Genomic DNA, 23670 nt, shown 5'->3' on the forward strand with positions numbered 1-23670 from the left:
ACCAGCTGCGAATCTGGCATTTCAGAAGATACTTGGCATTGTCTGGCGACATTTTTAATTGTCAAATTACTACTCTCATCCACTGGGTAGAGGCCAGGGATGCTGCTAAACAGCTCCATTTACCTCCACTCCCAATAGAACGAATTATCTGTCCTGAACTATCCATGGTACCAAGACCGAGAAACCAAGGGTTAGAGGCGTTTTAGGTAAAGGGAATAAATACATGGAGGAAAAAAATTCTACTGGCTTATGAAAATATAAATTGCTAGATGTGCTTAGAAGGATTAGGGACAGTTGGAGCAAGAGTTTCCACTGAATTACGGAGAGGAAGGAAGAGCCTGTGTTCTCTGGCAGCATAGATGTTAATATAGACACATCTATGTTTCTGTAAAGGACAGCAGTTTTGGTACAGTAGTAGAATATTAAAATAAGATTGAGTCTTTAATTCATCTACTTTAAAGAAACAAAAATTAACTGATGCATTAGCAGTTCAGTAAAATGGGAGCACGAATTAAAACATAAAGAAACTAATGGAGGAGTAATAATATGTAGCACATTATTTTGGGTCAAAAATTCAGTAGAGGGATGTGTGTGGGTGTGTGTGTATGTGTGCACTTATTCAAATTTTATTTAATTTTATCAGAAATATATTCCATGATAACGTCTACTCCTGCTTCACAACATGCAGTTTTAGATGAAGCTGGTCAGATGAATTTCGATTTGGCCCCGGATAAAGAGGTGGCAGGTGTGAAAGAGAGATTACATTTTAACCTATAAAATGAAAAGGAAGTAGATCCTATCTGTGACATCTGTACTTAAAAGACTGCTAGTTACCTTCACTGGTACTATTTCTTAACTTAGTGTCTTTCACAGTGCCTGGCAAGTACTTATTGAGTGGCTGTTTGTATAAATACGTAAGTGAATAAATAAAACAAGAGAGGAGAGGAGTGAAAAGGAAGAAGAGAAGAAGGAAGGAAGGAAGGGGGAAATGGAGAGATTTTATCTGTTCAAAGCTCAGAATTAAGCTCTATGAGGGCAAGTTTTTAGTCTTTAGACCACTGTTGAATTCTCAGTATCTAGAAGTATGTCTGATACATGTCAGGGCTCAATAAATATTCATCCATTGACTGAATAACCTACTCTCACCCAGCTTCCTGCCCTTCTGTATCATACAGGAGTTTTGTTGGGGTTAAGAAAAGGGAACCTAAGAACCAGTGCTAATACCCCTGATGACTGCCTATTTGGATCACACATGTATTCATTATAAACTAAGTTACATTATTTAGCAGTGGTTCAAAAATAATATGAAAATAAACAACAATTTAGTCATGCCTAGATCTTTGGGATAAATTACTTCAGTCAATCTATGCCTATGGGATTTTCAGAAGCATGTGTGTGTGTGTGTGTGTGTGTGTGTTGGAGGGAGGGAAGGAGGGAGAAAGAGAGAGGGGGAGAGAAAGAAGACATAAAGATATGCTCTGATAAGAGAAATGGAGAGAAAATGATAAGACATAAGAAGCAGTAGGAAATATCACCTTCTTTCTTTCTGTTACTAAGTACACTCCATGGGAATGCTGTTGTATATTGGATTAGGAATTTTAAAAATACACATTTTGGATATACACATTGGAGAGATCTTATCACAGCAATTAACTTATTCTCTAATTCCTCAGCTTTATCTTAAAGTACAAGTTTCTAGGAAATATTTCTTCTTATAGGACTATTTGTAAACTTAGCCTACTTATTTCTTGAAAAGTAGGGTATACTTTGAGGTTTCACATAACTAAATAAATTAAGTGTTTGATATTTTTGTGTATTAATTATAGGCTTCTTGCCAAAAAAATATCTAATCAGAAAGGGAAGAGTAGATCTAAAATCCATAATATTGTTCCATGAGCCAGAACAATTAGCGTGCTACGTGTTGTTTATTTGTTTTTGACCTAAATATATAAACAATGATGTTCTTTGCATATCAAGTATTTAACAATTCTTATGGAGTCTCCATTTAGAGAGTATTATTATTATTATTATTATTATTATTATTATTTTATTTTTATTTTTATTTTTATTTTTATTGGCAGAAGGGAGGTAATTACGTTTACTTATTTAATTTTTTTCTTTAATGGAGGTACTGGGGATTGAACCCAGGACCTCATGCATACTAGGCATGTGCTCTACCACTGAGCTATCCCCTCCCTCTAGAGCACCTAATTCTTAAGGTTTAGGCTGAAGCTCCTGGCACTGTGTCCTCTGAAAGAAGGAAGATCAGGAGTCTGTCAGCACAGAACCTCAGCAGGACTCTATGACCTTTATTTCTTTAACCCTCAGTGTTTTCATCTGATGAATGTGTATGATAATTCTGTCATTAACTCAAAGACTGAATGGATAACTAGTTTCAAAAATAATTTTTCAAAATATAGACATTTACGTTTGGAATGCTTTATAGTAAAGTTCGTGAGCATACAGTTATACTGAGCTATACAATTTTGTGAGCTGTGGAATGTTGCGCACTTTAAATAATTTTTTCATTGGGAAGTTGTTTGTCTTTGACTACAATTATCCTTTCAAGAGGAGTCTTTAATATTCTTCTTATTATTCAATGTTATTAACATTATTATTAAAGGAAAAATTCTGAGAGGTAGAAACTCCTTAAGTAAAAAAGGAATATAAACTATTAATCTAATTTTTCTTCAAAGCTCTTAAAATTTATCTGAGAGGTCACTCCTGGTGGCATTTAGTGTTTTTCTCATAGTTTGCTATATCTAAATAATTCCAAGAATAAATTATTAACATGAGATCTAATTTGAAATTCCATACTATTTCAGATGACTGGTCTGGGATGATAGTTTTACCTCAGTGTTCCATTTTTTTTCAGCATGTAATTTACTAATGGAGAAGTAATAATCTGCTTGCTGTTCCCTTTTGTTTTAGTTGTCACTACACTATCTATTGTGAACAAGTGTTTAGGAGTAATTTTGCCTTTTAAGTATCATAAACATTAACAAATGCTGTTTGATTCACTTACAAATTATAGGAGAAGAGGCATGAAATTTTCCTAACCTTTTCTGTAGCTCAATAAATCACAAACAGACAAGAAAGTTAAGCACGACTTCAGTGGAAAATCAGCAGACGGTTGTAGCACACATTTCCCTCAAAATAATTCAGAACCTGTTTCAATTTATCAAATGCCTCCTTTATCTGTCAAAACAATGTCCTTTCTCAAATAAAGGGCATTGTTTCTGTTGCAAGAAAAAGGTTCTGATGTATTGTTATCTACAAATGGAGGGGAGAAATAATGGAACAACAGGCAGTGTTTCAAATGAGGAGATCAAAGGCCAGAATGCATTACAAATCTTGTTAAAATAAATGAGAGTAAGAGCATAATTCCAATAAAGACATTTATAGTCTTCAACAATCTCTCTCTCTCTTTTTAAAGGAGATCTTTAAAAATGAACGTAAATCCCCTCACAAACTTCTCTCAGAGAAGCTCAGTATTCAAAGAAATACACATTTGTAGAACTCTCATGCAAGCTGGATATCAGAACCTTTTCTATGTGCTGACACTGTAGAATTTTACTGACACTGCTAATCTTTCTATTTGTTGCCTCTATCTGGGCCCACAATATTCAAGGAGGAAAACACTTCTTCATAAAATACCCAAATCTTTAAAACATATTTCATTATGAAAATGCTTAACTAAACAAATGTTTATCTTGTAAAATTAAGCTGAAAAAAGTAACCCCCTTTGTTGTAAGCATGTTTTCTTCTTCATCTCATTACTTCAATGTATACTATCTAAATAAATCTTTGAACTCCAATTTAAGATGTAATATTTCCTTCTTTAAGAATATCACGGTAATTCTAATATAATTATGACAATGCTGTGAATAAAAGTTGGGCTGTACATGTACACAGTGAGCTGTTACTTCCCAGCCATTGTCATGTGCAAACATTTGCTTTAACCGAAACATGTCAGCCATTTATGGTGATTTCCTGCAGCCTAGTTGATCTGGAGCTGAAATATGACAGTGCAGTCTGATGTATCTGTCTTCTGCATGATTGCAGGTTGCTCTCCTTTTCCTTATTCTAGTTCTTCGGTTTCTTGTTTGTTTGTTTGTTTTATTGAAGTATAGTCAGTATTTGGGGAGGGTATAGCTCAATTGGTACAGCATGTGCTTAGCATGCACAAGGTCCTAGGTTCAACCCCCAGTACCTCCTCTAAAAATAAGTAAGTAAACCTAACTACTTCCCCCCTTAAAAAATAAAAAAAATAAGATAAGTTTAAAAAAATTAAAACAAAGTATAGTCAGTTTATAATGTTCTGGTGTACAACGTAATGTTTCAGTCATACATATACATACATATATTCGTTTTCATATTGTTTCTCATTATAGGTTACTACAAAATATTGAATATAGTTCCCTGTGCTATACAGAAGAAACTTGTTGTTCATCTATTTTATATATAGTAGTTAATATTTGCAAATCTCAAACTCCTAATTTATCCCTTCCCACCCCTTCTCCCCTGTAACCATAAGATTGTTTACTATGTTTGTGAGTCTGTTTCTGTTTTGTAGATAAGTTCATTAGTGTCTTCTTTCTTCTTGTTTAGAGTCCATATATGAGTGATATCATATTGCATTTTGCTTTCTCTTTTTGACTTACTTCACTTAGAATGACATTCTCCAGGGCCATCCATGTTGCTGCAAATGTCATTATTTTCTTCTTATTTTATGGCTTATTTCCATTGTATAAATATACCACAGCTTCTTTATCCAGTCATCTGTCTATGGACATTTAGTTTGTTTCCATGTCTTAGCTATTGTGTATAGTGCTGCTGTGAACACTGGGGTGCATGGATCTTTTCAAATTGGAATTTTCTCCAGATGTATGCCCGGGAGTAGGATTACTGGATCATATGGTAAGTCTATTTTTAGTTTTTGAGACATCTTCATACTGTTTTCAATATTGGATGCACCAAACTACATTCCCACCAACAGTGTAGGAGGGTTCCCTTTTCACCACACCGTCTCCAGCATTTATCATTTGTGGACTTTTTAATGATGGCCATTCTGACTGGTAGGAGGTGATACCTCATTGTTTTGATTTGCATTTCTCTGATAATTAGCAATATTGTCTATCTCTTTTTTTGTTTGTTTAGTTTTGTTTTTAAATGCAACTATGACCTTTGTCAGTTGCTAGAATATCTTTTTAAAATAAGTCTATAACAATCTTGCCTTGAAAAGATTTCTATAGTCAGTATGTTCAGTAATAACCTTTGGAATGGATGACTATAAAATGCATTAATTCATGATCACCAAATGATAAAATAGGCATTTGAGACCATATATATTCACACAATCCTATAGTTGAATAGTCTTTAAAAACTATTGGAGAATTACCAAAGTCATATTGACCATTTCAGTTATTCGAGAACAATCCCTGGAAATGAGAAATCTTTTGTTTCACATAATTTAATATGAACTGTGATGTTAACTGCCTGACACCAAGATTGTAAAAATAGTGTCATTAAATGTAGTTTCATCATCTAAAACTTAGTTTCTCACTTATACCAATAAATATTTGAATTAAACAATAAATATTTAAAGGAAATGTGAATTAAGCAGTCAGGAAAAGACTGGCATTACATTAAATTTATTGGCTTTTCTCATAGAAATACTTCCGTACTCACCAAAATCCTTGGCAAGTGGAGGATTGTATGAACTCACTTTCTGCTCACATTTTTATATAGCCTATAAAAGTAAACTATTAATTGGTATTCCCTTTAGAATATTCAGTTCAAAATTACTAGTTGGCTTGTAGAATTTGTTCCAACGTGTTTCAATAGACAATACAATCACCATTATATGCGAGTCCAAATATCCTCTAATTTCCTGTTATATGCCGTTGACTGTGCTGTGCATTAGAGTCAGAAAGAATGCTAAAACTTCATCCTGCCTTTAGGGAGGTCACAAGCCCCTATAATGAGAAGAGCTTAAACATTTCAATTAAACAATTATTTGCTCACATTCTCTCTACCATCTCATCTACTCATGGTATTAGACTTCAGTAATATGAATGGAAATTAAAACACCAGACTTCAAATATCTTAAATCTAATTTATGGCTTCAAAAATTATTCATTATGGTATTACCTTATGCCCCAAATATATAAATACATAAACATGCTGTATATCTATAAGCCCATTTATACACCCAAATGTTCAGAGCGTGTATACTTAGATGTGTACATAGTCTATACACTAACATATAGTCATCTGATTATCCTTCAGCGCATCCATTTGACCATTCATCCAAAGACAGTAATTAAACCCTTAAAGCTTGAGTCAGGCAGATTTGAATTTAATGTCTGTCTTACCAGCTGTATGGCCACACAAGTCAGTAACCCTCTGTATAGACTTTTGTTCAGGATGGTATTCTGTGACAGGAGGCACTGAGAGGCTAGAACAGCAGACCCTGCTTCCTTCTTCAGTAGATCAAATTTCTGGGCAGGGGGACTGTTCATAGGAACATTGAAAAATATATTAGTTTATTGCAATATGTGAAATTTGTCAATTGGGAGATCTGTGTACACAGATTTTCACATGCTGTGCTTGGGTTAATCTCATCTGTTTCTGGTTGTACAGTGAGTGTTAGAATACTTTACATCTCTAAGGAGGAATTTGACCAGGGGTGCCCAAGAATATGCCTCTAGTTTACAGAATATGTTTCAAAGAAACATTGGGCTTTCTTACTCATTATTATAAACCCTGAAGATCAAAATCTTTTTTTAATGCTCTGCACGGGCTCTGTCTGTACCTAACATGTTATTTAAAGCAGAAAGTGTGTGAGAGGAGAGAGCATATGATAAGACATGACGTGGGAGGGTCTTCATTACGGTCAAGTTTCTGTTTTGAGGGCCTCCCATAGTACATTCTGATTTCTGTCCTACAACTCTCCTGGAAACTAGAGATGCCCAACGGCAGTACGAATGCCTCTAAGTACCTGAGGGTGGGGTATGGGGGACAGCGATGAAGGAGTCTCCAGTCTCCAAGTACTCCTCCTTACAGTTTACCTTGATTTATGCAAGGAGTAGGAAAGGGTTCAATGCAAATACAGATTAGGGCAAATATGTCATGGTTTCAAATGATATAATAATCTATTACAAACACTAACATTTAGAAACACAAAGAAAAATTTATCAGGTTAAAAACAATAAATTCCAAATAAAATAAATTCCAATAGAATTTTCCACCAAATCAAGGCTAGAAAGAATGGGAGGAAAAAAATTAAATTCCCCCTAAAGAAGATGAGTACTGGAGGAGACAGAGGAAGATGAGGAGAAATGTCATTCAGGGAACCACTTTTGTCTAGGGAAACACTGCTTATTCGTAATCTGTGTCTACAAACCAAACAGGCAACTTTTGGGTTGAATCTCAAGCTTGTATAATTCAGATAAACAGTGGTTTCCTTTGTTGGTGGGATCATTTAGCTAGTACAGAGAACCCAGTGGGTGGGAAAAAAATAACCATAAAAGTTTGAAGTATTTTGCAGTGCAAATTACTCATTGCTTCTTCAAATTCTTCATTTTGAAAAATAGCTACAGTATCAGCTTAAAATGTCCTTTTATTTAAAAGAACAAGGTAAGTATTCACCCCAAAAATGAGTTATTTAAAACAATTAATGTGGGATATCATTTAAATTGATACATTTTGCTATATAGACTGAAAAAGGATAATAGTATAGAGACCATTATAGATATTGCTTATTTTTCTCAGTATTGTACATCTTTTAAAAATCCCAGACATCTTTTTTATCACTTTATCACTTATTTTTAAATTTCTGTGAACAAAATTAACAAATCTTAAAAGAGAAATTATAGCATTAAGAAATATTTCCTAATTTACTGTAGAAAAAGATTACTTTATTAACTCTGAGGACATTTGATAGTAAACATATATACTATGCAAGCTTCTGATTAATATAAAGAAAACATGAACACGCCATAGCAACAATTTAAAACAACAAAAATGCCTCTATGAATATTGTCAATAATAGTCTTCTGAGCTATAAAATATACATGGCACTGAAAATTAATATGACTTCTTGCATGTAAATTACCATATTTTGAACAAAAGATATCTTCCAGAGCTATTTTAATCTTTGCTATATTTTCCATATAGTACTTTTAAATTCATATTTCAGGGTTGACATATTTCAAATAAAGAAAATGGGCTGTTGTAATCCTTTGTATGGTGTTTTCATTCAATTAGCTCTATCTTTCTTTTTCTAAGCAAACAAGATGGCAATTTACTCAAAGTCAACCCATAATAACGTATAACAGCCAGAGTCGAGCAAACAGTGCTGCTCATGCTACACCTTTTAAAATCAAACAATTTTAAATAAAAGCAAACATGAACATAAATAGTGTTTCCCTTTGGAATTTGACTGTTGACAGAAAAATGATAAAAACATAAAAATGGTTTGAATTTGTAAGGAAGTTAAATAATTCAGGAAATGTTTTATTAACTGATAGCAGAGAGAACAGGATTTTGGTCTTTGCATTATGCAGTAATGAAAGAATAAAATATATGATATGTGGCTTATTTAAAAAAACAAAACAAAATTCTTCCTAACCATATTAAAATTTCACAAGGCAGTTGAAAACCACATTCTTATCAAGCACTCGCAAAAATATAATTCTGTTAAAATATCTGTTTTTTTCTTAAATGTTAGTTGCAACACTTTCAAAGGTGAAGGAAAAAGTGATGTGTAAGTACAGAGTTTCTAAAAAGGCTTGTGGTTAATATTTTCAACTTATTATAACATAAATTCAAAGGAAACAGAGTCTGAAACCACAAATAGATACTTTTATCCCTTTTGATATTTCTTGTTAGGGATCTTGGACCATTTGCTGCATAGAAATATCACTCTTATTCTTATATAATAAAAATAGAAAGTTATCATCTCTAAAATATGATTGCCAAGCATTTGTTTCCCTGTAATTTAGATAAAATATAACAACATATAAAGAAAGTTGTTTTAAATGCAATTTTTATAAATATTTATAATTGTATATTTATGCTAAATTTATTAATTATAAGAACCAAATACTCTTAATACTTTATGTGATCGTTTGATATAATCATGTTCTAAATCATGTAGACTTAGTAAATGCATTAAAAATTAAAAATTATGTTAGTTTTTCACCTACTTCATATAGTTTAAATTACATATTAATATAGAGGTGTGAAATTATATATTCCCTGCCTTGGATTCTAGATCCTGTATTTATTAGCTATGTGATATTTAGCATGTTACTTATTTTTTATTCCAAGTTTCTTTATTAGAGAAGATCCACATAACAAAATGGCTATGGTGAGAATGAAACAGTGAAGTGCATTAGGAGATTTAGCACAAGAGAGACATGATTACCTGGTCAGCCTTTGTTACTTGTTTTAGTGTTACCTGCATACTGCACAGTGCTTGTTCATGATGGTACTCAATGTGCAATCTCTGAAAAAAGTTAGTAATCACAAAAAGGATTTAATTTTACAACAGTTTCAGTAAATTGTATCTTTCCTTCAGTGACTTAGGTAATTTAATTGAAAATATGATCTGAATTGTTCACAGAGTTATAGAACTTTACTTTTGAACTTGCTAAACATATGGGTTAAAAAGTAGAGATGCTGAAAGAAGTCTTTTCATATAAAGCAGTATTATAACTCAGCAGGACTTGCTTGGTGTGTGGGACTTGCTATAACTGTTTTGTACAATAAGTATACACTATATACTCAGAGAAAAGACACGTTTAGAACTTTTATCATGGTAATTCTGCTTCTGGGAATTCAACCTCAAAATATAATACAGAAAATGTAAAATAGTACAAGCATATTGTTGTCACTGTAACCTTATTTAATATGAGGGATCATTGGAAATAATTCTCACTTAAGTTAAAACACAGAAATTCTTAATGTCACATCAGGCACTATGATTAGTAATTAATTAATGTTAGGACAAAGAGAAAATACTAGGTCTGAAACAATAACAATTCTTTTGATTATTCCCTTGATGGGATATTTTGTAACCATCATGATAAATGCAGTTACATAAACAAAGAAACCCTGACGTAACATTAAATGTGTATAGGAAGGTGAAAAACACATTAATATTACATCTACCATAAAAAGTAATATAGGAAAAAAATTTTAAATAGGGTAGTTAGATTTGCACAGTGTTTTCTTCTCTTCAATTTGTGTTTACATTGATTTTTATATTAAAAAAAACAGAAAACATTTCCAAAATACATCTAGATTTATATTTTCATTGTACTACTCATCTTAATTAATTAGAAGAAGTGGAACATGTGAAAAATCTATGTTTGTCATTGTAATTGTCCATCCATCTCCCCAAACCAGTGCCAATCTTATCACTAACCCCATCTTCCTATCACTTTTCTTTTTTTTTTTTTCCCCATTTGGAGGCATTAGTTTACAGTAACTATACAGGAAAAAAACAACATTGGTATGAAGAAATGAAGTAAAACAATTCTCATTATTCAGAGTCAATATTTAGAGTAAAAGAATATATCTCTAGGAGAGACCACAAAACTGTCATGCTGCTACTGAAACGGTTTGTCTGAGATTTTGTCTTTGTGTGAACATATAGGATATGGACCCTGGACATAATGATTACTTATTACCTGGATAAACCATTTGTGTCAGCATGGCCTCTACAAATTTTGCTAGCTGACACTGTACTCTGTACATTGTACATTCTGAGAAACACATCTTGGAAAACACATCTTGGACTTATTAGAGCAAACACACTGTTCTATCACAAGCATGCAAAAGTTTCATATTAGACAGGTATTTTAAGACACTTGAACCAAAATCCTGCTGAGTTTTCAGGGAAGCTCTAATTTGAATTATCTCCTTTTCTAGTAGATTTTAAATTTTTTCAAATGGACCTTTGAAAATGATATTCCCAAATTATTTTGTAAGCACCTTTATATTTCCACACAAAAACTAAAAATATAAAATGATTCCAATTATGTAACCTGTCTATGTACTATGGAAACTATTTCATTCATACATATATAGTATATACATATTCATATATGTATTCTTAAATTCAAAGCAAAGTAAAAATTATTCACACATGGATTCATGTAAGGATAATTAGATGTAAATTAATATACTTTATTCTTTCAAGAATGTTGACCATCCACTTTATCTCTCACCCAAATTATCTTCTCTGTAACTGCCTTGGCCATGCACAAAGCAAAGCTAAAAATGTTAGTAATGTCTGAGTAATGAGTTTTAGTATAAAGTTTATTATTTGTGTTATTATTTTATTATAGTGTTGGGCAGATTTTCTCACTGAATGTTGTCTTTTTGCCAACTTGTTGATATGTATCCAGAGTCTACTTCCAAGTAACATAGATTAAAATCCTAGAAAAAAAATCTCCACCAGTAACATAAAATTTTTGATTAGTTTCTCATCATAAAATTCTTGATCAAAGATATATCCCCAAAGATGTATGTAGAAATACTAGAAGTATGTATAGAAATGTGAAGAAGAAACTTCAAATAAAGCTCAAAGAGGAAAGGATGGTAATATTTGTTAAGGCTCAACAATCTCCAGGCACAGGGAGAAATTCATTTATAAAAAGCATTTCATTTTAAATTTATTTATAAAGTATAAGAAGATAAAATGTTTCTGGTAGTTTTTCAAATTAGAATAAAAGACTCAGAAAATGAAATAACTTGCTTTAGGTTTCTCCAAATTGAAAACTTTGAATGATACCTGTTGTAAAACACAAATGACACTTTTTATGTCAAAAAATGTGGGCAATCATGGAATATCACACTGATGTCCGTAAGTGGTGCACATTGTCTGCAGGTGGAATGGAATGCTAAAACTAAATACAAATGAAAAAAGAAGCAGAATAAACATAAACATATATTTTACCTTTTGATAAATATTTTATTTTTGATTCTTCCTCAGAAGTGAGAGAATTGGAAATTGGTTAAATATCCGTTAGTTTCAAACATTTCAGATAATTTTTACCTGCAAAATTTGCAAAGACATAACTGATACTATGTAAGCACAAAACATAGCAATTAAGTAAAACAAGAATTAAAAAACCATAAATTTAGAGATCCATGTTTTATTGAGTGGGCCCAGATTTTTACCCTGAAGTTCAGAAAACAGTCTGTGACTCTTAGAAAACTTTGTACTGGCAGCTACACATCTTTCAAGGCAATTCTAACCATGACACTAAGTACTGTGGTATTTGGAAAGATATACAGTTAAAAGTGACTGCTTAATGACAACTTTAAAATGAAAAATTTCTTGCCTAATTAAAGGCATGATAATTAATGATATCCATATTGAACTCTTCTGGAGTGCTTATCCACTTTGAGTTACAAATCAAAATCTAAGAATGTGCTAATCTTGTGTGTGTGTCTTTAAGACTAAAGCCAGTTAGTGATATATGGTTCATTCAACTATGTCTTACCTAAAATGTATTACCTAAAATGGAATTATTTTGGGATTATGTGATACATAGAGTTCTGTGTGTGATACCTAAAGCCACCTTCAGATATAGCCCATGGCCCAGGTCCAAGAACTGAATGATTCTATTGCTACCTTGATGATTAAATATTGACTAGTGACTTGGTAAGGCAATCCGTCTTGTTAAGAGAGGTAATTCTGATAAATAATGCTAAAGTGAAATTAACAAACAAATAAAAATTCTTGACCTCACACACATGAATACATGTAGTCTACCAACCCATGTACCATCACAAGATAAGGCATTCCAATTCTGCGCAGACTTCTGAATGCTTCTTACCTTATTATGGTTGATATTCTTCTTCAAGATTTCCTCTAGTTTTACTCTGACCTAATTTTATTTGTATAAAGTCATGATGAAGTATCAGTTCAAGTTACTGGAAGTGAAAGAGTAGATAATGTCACTAGTGACCGGAATATGTCATATTTCAATACAGATGTCAATCTACAGATATGGAGAACTGTGCTAGGACACGGGGTGAGTCCCAGGAAATGTGTTGCAGCAGAGAGAGGAAAAAAAAATGGCCTCCAGAGATTTAAAGTTTAGAATCTTGGGAATCTAGGTATTCACAACGGAACTTGGATATTCCAGCTGCTCAGGGAGGAGGCTTTCAGTCCTCCAACTTGCTTTAATATTGCCTGCTAGTTGTGGCAATTGTGAGCATGGAGGTGTTGACCATAAGTGGATGAAAAAGGTGAGTTATCTAAGGAAAGGTGACAAGATTACAGCCTAGGGTCAGGGTAGGGCGGGGCCTTACCTCTGTAGTTCTCACCTATGCCCAGTGACAAGCTTCCCCAAATTGACAATCTAACATGCATTTTAAATTGAAGGCTTATTCCATCACCGGATTCCGCATCAAAGGAAGAAATTGTGAGTGAAAATGTATCTAAATATTAACAATAATTATAGATATTAAAGCTGAGTCTTCTGGAATATGTAACAGTGAATAACAGTGCAAAGGATGTACTTAGCAGCACACATGTACTTAGTAAAAGCAAGTAGTTTGATGTTGGTAAAAGCACACATACTTTTTTTTATAAAATGTATCTAAGATTGTGGAAAGAAAACTTTGTCTCTGTGCTGTTAAGAAAACCATACTTAGGGTGGAATGGGGAAAGGAGAGGGGTGGGCAGATTCCTTGTTACCAGTCCCAAAGAGTTTCTGTTTTCTAGAAACCTTAGAGACCATCATGATTCATAATAGCTCAAATATGTTTTAAAATACTTTTATTCATTTTTTATGAGTATCCATTAATATATGACACGTCTGCTTTGTGTTTACTCTAGAAGCTTATATAGATGATGCGTTTGGGTCCTAAAGGCCAGAGACACAAGAACGTGAAGCAGGTTTTACTTTGTTTTAAACCCTTGGTAATAGTTATATATAGCAGGCATGTAAGAAGTTTTGCAAGATTAATGGAGAAAGTTTCTGTGATTTTTTTTTTACTGTCATCAATTAATTATTGTTGCCTTTAAAACTAAGCTAAACCTCCCAGCTTTAAGAATTGATACCAATGTCATTCCAATTTGCCATCCCAACCTTACTTTATAGCCTACTCAAATTAAGCTACCTTCTTTTCTCTTAAAACACTGTTGCATTTTTCTTGTTACTGTGATTTTATTTCACCTACATCTCAAAAAACGCATATGAAACACATGCTTGTAATTATTATATACTATGTCTTTTCTTTTATCAAAACTGGGAACCGTTTTTTTCACCTTTGTGTTCCTGGCCTGGCAAGCGAAATTCTCTTAAAAAATGTAAACTCTCAATTATTGTACTCTTACCTAAATTATAAAATAAATTCCTAAAATTTAATTAGAAAATGGTATATTTGATTTAAAATTACTTAACTAAATCTAAACTGTTTTGTCTAAATATTGAAAAGTGTGCCATATAATATATGAAGATCACCTTTTTCTATAAGTATTAGACAAAAAAGAAAGAAAGAAAGAAAGAAAGAAAGAAAGGAAGGAAGGAATGAAGGAGGAAAGAAAAACTGTTGAAATTGTATCAGACCAATAAAATAGCAATGGGAGCTCATGGATTTGAATATGAGTTTTAATTTAAAGAATAGAGTGAAAAAGTGGTTCCAGAATTAATTCCTCACAAAAAAATTTTTTAAAAAGATTTATATATTTTAAAGTGAATATTGAAATTAAAAGTCTTGACAGTCATCTAAAGAATAAGAATAATAATAAATAATTAATTAAATAGCTTACTATACTGCATAAACTGCAAATAACTGATAGTTACTTGCCCATTTAGTACCTAAAATTTTATAAGTCCTCTTATATAAGAAGAGAGTACCATTATTTTTTCTCATGCTCCCACCCTGAGGCTTCAGCCATATTTCAGAAAACAAGAAAAGTTGGAAATAACAATTTTTGAGCCAGTCATTGCTCAAGAATACTATTCAAACACTTACATTCAAAATTCTGAAATTAAGCTTTTGTCCCACCAGTTACGATCAGCAAATGGAGAGAAATAATTATTTAATTCTTTGCAACAGGAGGATTAATGTTTGAATTCCTACTTTCCTTCATCTTGTACTGATAGCGAATGTGAGCTTACATATATGAGGTTGTTGAAGATCATAGAATTTAAGGGTGAAACTGACAACAGTCCATACACAGAATTATATTATCACCCTATTGTGGATGAGTTTCCGTGTATTCTACCCATTATATATAAAGACCTATTTCCATCTTTCTTACATGCTTTTAATTGGCTTAAAATTGACACTCCAATGGTATATTCTAGCAGTTAAATCACAGACTTCAATCAAACTGATCTTTATTAAGATATTAGTACTTCCACTTACTAAATAGCCCCTGGACAGACTCTGTAACCATTGTAAGCTCTGGTTTCCTCAACTGTAAGATGAGGACAATAATTTCACTTACTTAAGAAGAATTTTGTGAGAATATAAGCAGAACTTGGTTGCAAATCAATTAGAAAATTTCAGATCTTAACTCATGGGTACCTGCATTTAATTGCAGAAAAGCGGAATTAGCTCAGAAGCATAATGCATTTTTTTAAAAAAGCCTGAAAGCTCTAAAAGTGGGGAAGCACTTTTTAATAAAGAGGCATATCTGATAAAACATAACAAAAAACTGAATATATGGACCAATGAGCAGATTAGTGTTATGCCTAATGGATGAAAAAACCTTTTAATATTAGATTCTAAGGATAGCAATTACTGACACTGGCGTCTTTTCCCAAGATTTGTAGAAACCATGATTAATAGTTGAAACTGAATAGGAACCCATATTCTTCCTTGTTTTCCTTATTTTTAGGGAGAGATATTTTTTCTGGGCAGATATAGACTGGTGGCTGCTGTTTCTAAAGCAGCCGTAACCAGCTGGGTGCAGATGTGTGATGTGAATATTGATACTGTTATCTTACCAGTTGTCAGGTGCTTGGCAGATAGGGGAGATTAAGGTCATTATTTCATTTTGTTTTTAAGTTTGAAAAGAGAAAATATACATTTCATAGACATTTTAAGATAAACATCCTAAGATAAATCAGATAACCAAATATGAAAATATGTAAAGAAAATAAAACACTAAAGCAACAGAATATGCCATAAGTTTCAGAACTGAAAAGATTAAGATGTTTTCAAATGCTCAAACGTTTCTCTATGTTCAGCTCATGGAGAGACTTCAAAGTTTTTTAAGAGAATAAAATTCAAACTTGATTATTTTCAGCATGTACTTTGGTAATTACCATATGGAAATTTATTGGAAAAGACTAGACTTTAAAACCTTAATTGGACATGGTCTTATTGGAAATTATGGCAATTAATACATGGTCTATTTACTACTGTTGTATTCAAATTGCCTAAATGTCTAAGCTGGAACTTTTAATTTTAGTAACATTCCTTCTAATATGGATTTTCCTTGATTTCCATCAGCTAATATACAGACATACAATCATAGGAGTTTGGAGCTGAAATGAATTTTATTGGTGGATCTTCTAGTCCAATTTACTTACTACAGAAATGAGTTAAACTGAGAGCAAGGATATTTTAGTGATTTGGTCAGAATTACACTGTAGATAAGGACAAAACAAAGTTACAGTCCTAATCTTTCCACTAGTAAAGAAGAATCAAAAAATCTAAAGGTGTCTACATAATTTCTATGTCTGAGTTGTTTCCTCTGTTAATTGTGTTTACTCAGTGCATAGATACGGCCTTAATGCACAAGGCATAACAACTGGATGAAAGAAGAAAGACTGATTATTTGCATTCAGATTCATGACTGGAGAAAGGAGAGAACCTTGAGATAAATTACTTATAAACAGTATGCAGATAGACTTTGTGCCTTCTCTATTTTAACACCATTGTCTACTGCCTTTTAGACAGTACGTTTTCACACCCCTGAATATATCTGATGAATATTTGTTCTCACTGAAGTTCTCCTTTTACCTAATGTATACAAAGTGTAAAATTAAATAGATCAATTCCAGACCCGGAGAATCAGGAAGTTCAGTGCATTAACAAATACTAAGTTCAGCTGCTTTTAAAAGAGGCTTCAAACAATAGTGAATTAAACAAGGCAGAACTCCATTTCTCTCATATTTCAGTGAAACAGGAAAGGAGATAAATGTAGGACCAAAAATTCTGTGTAGATGAGAGAAGAGATTCTTCAAACAAATGGAAAGATTGGTCTTTGTAAGAAATAAAAACTCTTAAACTGTCTTAAAAGAAGAAAAGGTAGAACATGTAGGTAAAGAAGCAGAGAGAAGGGTCATTCTGGGGGTGGGGCCATAAAGCAAGCAGTTCACAGATATTCTTTTATTAATTTGACTGTAAGTTTGAGATAGAATCATTATCAGAGCAGGGACTTGGTTGTGTATACATGTGGGAGTGTAGGGTTTAGACCGGGGTCTTCATGGCATCATAGAAAATGTATGTGCTACAGAGGCCAATAGATAGCAGACACAGTCTAAGATTCTTTTTTAATTTTTTTTTTAATTGAAGTACAGTCAGTTACAATGTGTCAATTTCTGGTGTACAGCATCATGTCTCAGTCATGAATATAAATGCATATATTCATTTTCATATTCCTTTTCATTAAAGGTTATTACAAGACATTGAATATAGTTCTCTGTGCTATATGTGGGTACATCTTGGAAGATGGTCAATACTGCAGAGGCTAAAGTTGTGGGAATAAAATGATAGTTGTGGTTAGGTGTTCATTACATCATAACTTGACTGTTAATTTCTTTCCCTTATCAGACTGTGAACTCATCAGAAGTAAGCTTAACTCAATTCTGTATTCCTAGCATTTCATGTAGATCACATTGATAAAAAATTTTTGAGTGGATGAATGACATACCTTATTAAAAATGTTGGATAATCATGTGTTGTCATGTCTATATGTTGTGTCCAAGAATAACATGCTGTTACATACAGCTTTCTGTGGCTTATCTACTAATATACTTTCAGCCTATGGTCCTTGAAACTCATAGAAAAAAAAAAACTTTTATATAGGGCCTCTATTTCGGTTTAGATTTGGCTGTAAGTTATGGCACAAAAAGAAGAATCAGATTTCTGACTGCCTTAGGCCACTACGATTTCTACATAACAGTGACTTTCTGAGATTTTTTAAAACATTGCTTATAATAGGCCACTTTGTTTCATTCCAACCTGAACCCTAGATATACCAGTTATTATTGTTTTTTTTTTCTTCACAAGCTGTATCACTCAGGTACATGGAATACCTTTGAAAGAAAAAAAAAATCTAAAAACAATGCTTAGGTGCTCTACTGTATGGCCATAAAATCCTTCACAAAATGGAAAATGAAATAGTTACATTGATTACTTTAGTGCTAGAGATGTTCCATGGCTGCAGGTTTGGCACCTTTTGAAGTTGCATTTAATTCTTTAGGCTGGTAAAGCACTATTTAATGAATCAGTTCAGTCACTTAGTCAATAAGAATATCCTTGTCTCCTAAAAGAGTTAATATACCTTTTCAGTGGTGCTTCGCTTATGAAAAACGAATAGTTAAAACTCAACAAATCAGACTTAGTATTAGTTAAAACGCACATTTTTCAAAAGGATGGATTTTCTCCTACCCCAATGATACACATATTATTTGTGAACAAACTCATAGACCCACCTGGAAAGAAGCATTCTCTGTTTAGAAATGTCAGCAGGATGAAACACTGTCATAGAATAATGATCTCTTGTTCCCACATAAATGTCTAGGGAAAACTAACATGTTCATTTCCAAAGCAAGAAACATTGATCCACTGGGTATGTCCTATTAAAATGACTTTATTTTATTCCATCAAATAGCTGATGTAAATTCAGTCATTTAATCTGATAGATATGGGTTCCAGAGAATGACGTTTGTGTGCTACGGTACTACTAAACAGATGAAAATCATTGCATTTTGCTTGGCTTTATTTGTCAGCAAAGCAGAATTAAGTTTGTTCATGAACAGTCTAAGATTTCATACTGGTAATTTAGAAATGGTATATGCTGATTTTATTTTTCTTTGATTTCTTTTAAGTAACTCTTTTACAAATCTAATGCTCATTTCAGTTATGTAATTCTGAATTATATGCATTCTGTTGAGAATTCTATATATTGTTATATATCAGAAAGGAGGCACTATCACACGTCTGAAGATTTGTGGCCCATGACTGTTCAGATGAAGGTAAATGTTACCATAATAAAAAAATGATGGAAGATCATGCCTGTTTGATAGTATTTTAATCTGAACAGCAAAAAGAAAAGATGGTTCAGAGCTCCGTGGAGAAAGACAGAAAAGCACAGAGATTTACATGTTAGACAATATGCATGGCTATACGTATAAGTCTGGGCACAGATGATCTGTAGGTGGACGCAATTTGCATAATGATTAGTGGCATAACCCCTTAGAGCAGTTTTCGTACCTGCCTGTATGTTGAACACTGTGTATATACTGTGTCTTGCGGGCAGTTCACCGTACAGATTGTGATACAAATTAATGTGCTGAGAATAAGCCTGTATATCATGATTTCCTTTTATTGGGATTTAAATTTCATGTTACCACAATTTGTATGGGTGAGTAAAAACAGTGATTTTTTTTTAAACATCAGTGCATATGAAATTCTAGAAATAAAAGTTAAAACCAAAGAAAAAGTACTTTTTTAAAACAGGTGTGCTTGCTTTCAAAATAGGGTTATTGCATAGCACTTCTGAAATAAAAGAGACTTTTTAAAATTTTTATTTGGGGGGGACAGGGAGGTAATTTATTTTTATTTGTGTATTTAGAAGAGGTACTGGAAATTGAACCCTGTACCTCATGCATGCCAAGCACACGCTCTACCACTGAGCTATTTCCCTCCCCCTAAAAGACTATTTATTGAAGTATAGTCAGTTTACAATGTTGTGTTAATTCCTGGTGTACAGCATAGTGATTCAGATCTCTCTCTCTCTCTCTCTCTCTCTATCTATCTATCCCTCTATAGATAGATAGATATTTATTCCTTGATTCACTTATATTTATATATATTTCTTTTCATATTATTTTTCATTACAGGCCATTACAAGATATTGAGTCTAGTTCCCTGTGCTATACAGTAGGACCTTGCTGTTTATCTATTTTACATATAGTAGTATCTGCAAATCCCCAACCCCCAATTTTTCCCTCTACTCCTGCTTTCTCCCCTGGTGACGTAAGTTTGTTTCCTACATTTGTGAGTCTTTCTCTGTTCTGTAAAGAAGTTCATTTGTGTCATTTTTTAGATTCCACATGTAAGTGATATCGTATGGCATTTTTCTGAAATAAAAGACTTTATAGTATAGTGACTATCATTTAAGATGAAAGCTATACAAAATATCACAAAAGACGTAGATCTGTCTCAGCATTTAATATATTATTTAAAGGAAACAAGTTTCCAGTTTCTTGACAGTGTCTTTTTAAGAAAAGATGGAGTCTTACCACACGTACCATGTAGACTTCCTCACTGTAGACATTTATTCTAAACTTCTCTTATCTTCTCCAGTTTGAAACTATAACAATAGGCTCCACTCATGTTCTAATTTTAAGTGTTGTTTTTACATTATCTTTGGACAGTGTGGTAGATGTGATTCCACTGTCAGTGGAGGCATAATGCTGTTTAACCTGAAAACATGCATCCAGGCCCCATCAGGTGAGGAAGAATTTGTGAGGTGGAACCTGGAGCATTACACAGACATTTAGACATTGGACGGACACAAGACTCTGCAAGCATAAGTAGAAAGGGCAGAAATGAAGACTTGCCATGGGAAAAGTTTATCAAAAATTGGTTATTGTAGTTGGGGTAGAATTTTTTTTTTTTTAAATCTTACTGTGTATTGAGCTAAGGTTCAGGTGGTCTCAGACTAAACGCTCTTACTACCTAAGGAAAAAGTTTCAATGGGAACAGAATTTCAGCAGTTACATTGGGAGGATATGGGAAAAATAAACGGCCCTTGCTTCCCAAAGGAGATCATTACTGGGGCATGTAGCCATACGCATTTGAACTTGTTGCTTTCGCATGTTCCCATACTAGTCAGGCAGTGTTAGTGATGTAACGTCACCATCTCCCAAACCCCTCCTTTACAGTACACACTACTGAGCACTGGAAGAAAGAGTCACTCTGAGACATGTTTGCCGTTCACAAGCACATGCTGAAAAAAAGCTTTGTTCCACCCCGCCTTGACACAGTAACTGCTTATTCTCTCGTTTTTCACCTCTTTTGATCTTTTAGATTTTGACATGCTACATCTTTCCCTGAGTGAATAATGACTTTTAAAATAAATTAACCAAACAACAGAAACTCCTTCTGGCTCTTCCCATCAGGTCCCATGTCCCACCTCCACCTCTGTCTTCTGCATTTCTACCACATTCTGGATGACTCCAAAAATTTGAAATCCAGAAAGTTCTTTATCACGAAATATATTATTTTACAGCATTTTCCCAATTATGATATAGTTGATTGGCTGGAGAATTACTGAGAATTTCTTTTAAAGCCATACATGAGAATAAAAGATGCATTTCAATGCACAACTCAAGAATTATTCATGAAAGATTTTTCATTTCTCCATCCATCTATGGTTTTACATATTTCACCAAGTACTGTTTTTTTCCAAATTATTTTTCTATATTGGAGATATAAGGGCAGACACATTTCCTTTCAGATCAATTATTAGTGACTCTTTTGCTTCATGGACAAAAATCAATTAGGATACACTTAAATACTCTAATTTAGTATCAAAAATTACAATCAGTAGAACTAACATTTTCTTGGTTATATTTCTAAATGAAAAGTGAAAAGGGGATTATATATATATTGGCACATTTAACTGAAGAAATCAATACAATTCCAAATCATTCTGCTTTATTTTAAAGTGCCTTTGTTAAAAAAAAAAATCTATACTGACTAATTTATGAACTCCTAGAACCATTTAATAACCTTCTTTAACCTTTGAAATGTTTCATAATTTTAAAAAGCCTGATAAATGCTATAATCTCAGAATTACTAACTTCCTTTCAAGTAGTGGAATATACATGAATGGATCTAGACCCTTCTTAATTTCACTGAATACACTTCCTCATGTGACCCTTTCCACAGCTCCATTATTTCTGCTATCATAAGTCAAATAGCCTATTATGTTTATAAATGCTGAGAATGGGAGTGAATTTTAACAAATTCACTTGTGGCTTATGTCCTTAGAGTAAATAAAAAATTTATTGCTAAGAGGGAAAAAAATTAAGATAACTTATACAGGTAGGGCTTTGCTTATGTGCTATTCACCAAATGTGAACTTGCTTCCTACTGCACACCAGAAACTATATGATCATAAGATATTCAAAGTACTTAGAGACAAATACATTGCCACATCCAAGCTAGATGATTTTTTTTTTATAGTTCTTTTACCAAGATACTCGTTTAGTTCTCTGTTCCCTTCATGTACCGTGTGTGTGTGTCTGTGTGTCCCTGTGTCCATGTGTCTATGTGTCTCTGTGTGTTTAACTCCTGGACGTCCCAAACACTTATATGAGCTTTGAAAATTTTGTTTAAATGTTTAAACAAAATATGACACAGAAAACAAAATATATAAAGACATCGTTCCTGGTCACAAGGAAACAAAATACATAACAGAAACAAAATATACACAGAAAACAAAATATATGAAGACATAATCCCTCGTCACTAGTATACAGTCTCAGTGGGGGGGAAAAGTCAACAAATATAAATCAACAGAAAATGCTATAAAGTGATAGATAACTTAATGCCTTCTTTATGGCCTAATAGTTTCCATAGACACTAAAAAGAAAATGAGATAATTGGACAAAAGTCAGAAACTAGGTAAATAGCAGTAGTAGTACTTTACTTTGTACTGGCAGACAAAGAGAAAATTACAGCTAGAGATATAGGAAGAAATGCCCAGATTATGAACAATAAAATGAGCATGAATTAAGTTTCTTGAATCTTTCTTCTGTCAGCTCAAAACTATTGCTGAGCACTTCTAGTGAATTTTTTCAGCGTAGTTACCGTACATTTCAACTCCAGAGTTTCCATGTGGTTCTTTAATAGAATTTTTCCATTTTAATGATAGTCTTTATTTTATAAGATACTGTAATTACATCTTCCTTAATTCTTTGGGCATAGTCTCTTTTTTTGAGCACATTTATGAAAATATAATAACATAATAATTGCTTTGGAGGCTTTCTTCTTTGCTAAATCCAATATTTGGACTCCTTTGAAAGAAATTTCTATTGACTTTTCTTTTTTTTTCTACTTTTCTCTGCTTTTTTCTTTTTAAATATATCTTATAATTTTTGTTCAAAACTTGGCATTTTAGGTAATATATTGTAGCAACTCTGGATATTGATCTGTTTACTTAGTAATTTATTATAATTAGTGACATGCCTAAAATAATTCTATGCATTCTGTATCCCCTGAAGTGAGCAGCCTCTGCAGTCTCCACACAGATACATTTTTGTGTGTTTATCTATTTTAGACTGACTACTTAGGTATCTCCCCTGGGTCAGTGTAAGCCACTCATTGGACAAAAGCTGTGCTTAAACCTTGATGGCCGCTTAGAATATTACCCTTCACCAGTGGATG

At 32.9% G+C, this 23670-nt stretch overlaps 1 non-coding gene across 1 annotated transcript; it reads right to left on the reverse strand.

The window, feature by feature from the left end:
• Window positions 1–2123: 2123 nt before the first annotated feature.
• Window positions 2124–2195, reverse strand: TRNAT-AGU. Its single transcript has one exon. It is a non-coding gene; the product is annotated as a tRNA-Thr (tRNA).
• Window positions 2196–23670: the final 21475 nt, after the last annotated feature.

The sequence above is a fragment of the Camelus ferus genome, chromosome 14 (genome assembly GCF_009834535.1).
Source record: "Camelus ferus isolate YT-003-E chromosome 14, BCGSAC_Cfer_1.0, whole genome shotgun sequence".
Classification (NCBI taxonomy): Eukaryota; Metazoa; Chordata; class Mammalia; order Artiodactyla; family Camelidae; genus Camelus; species Camelus ferus.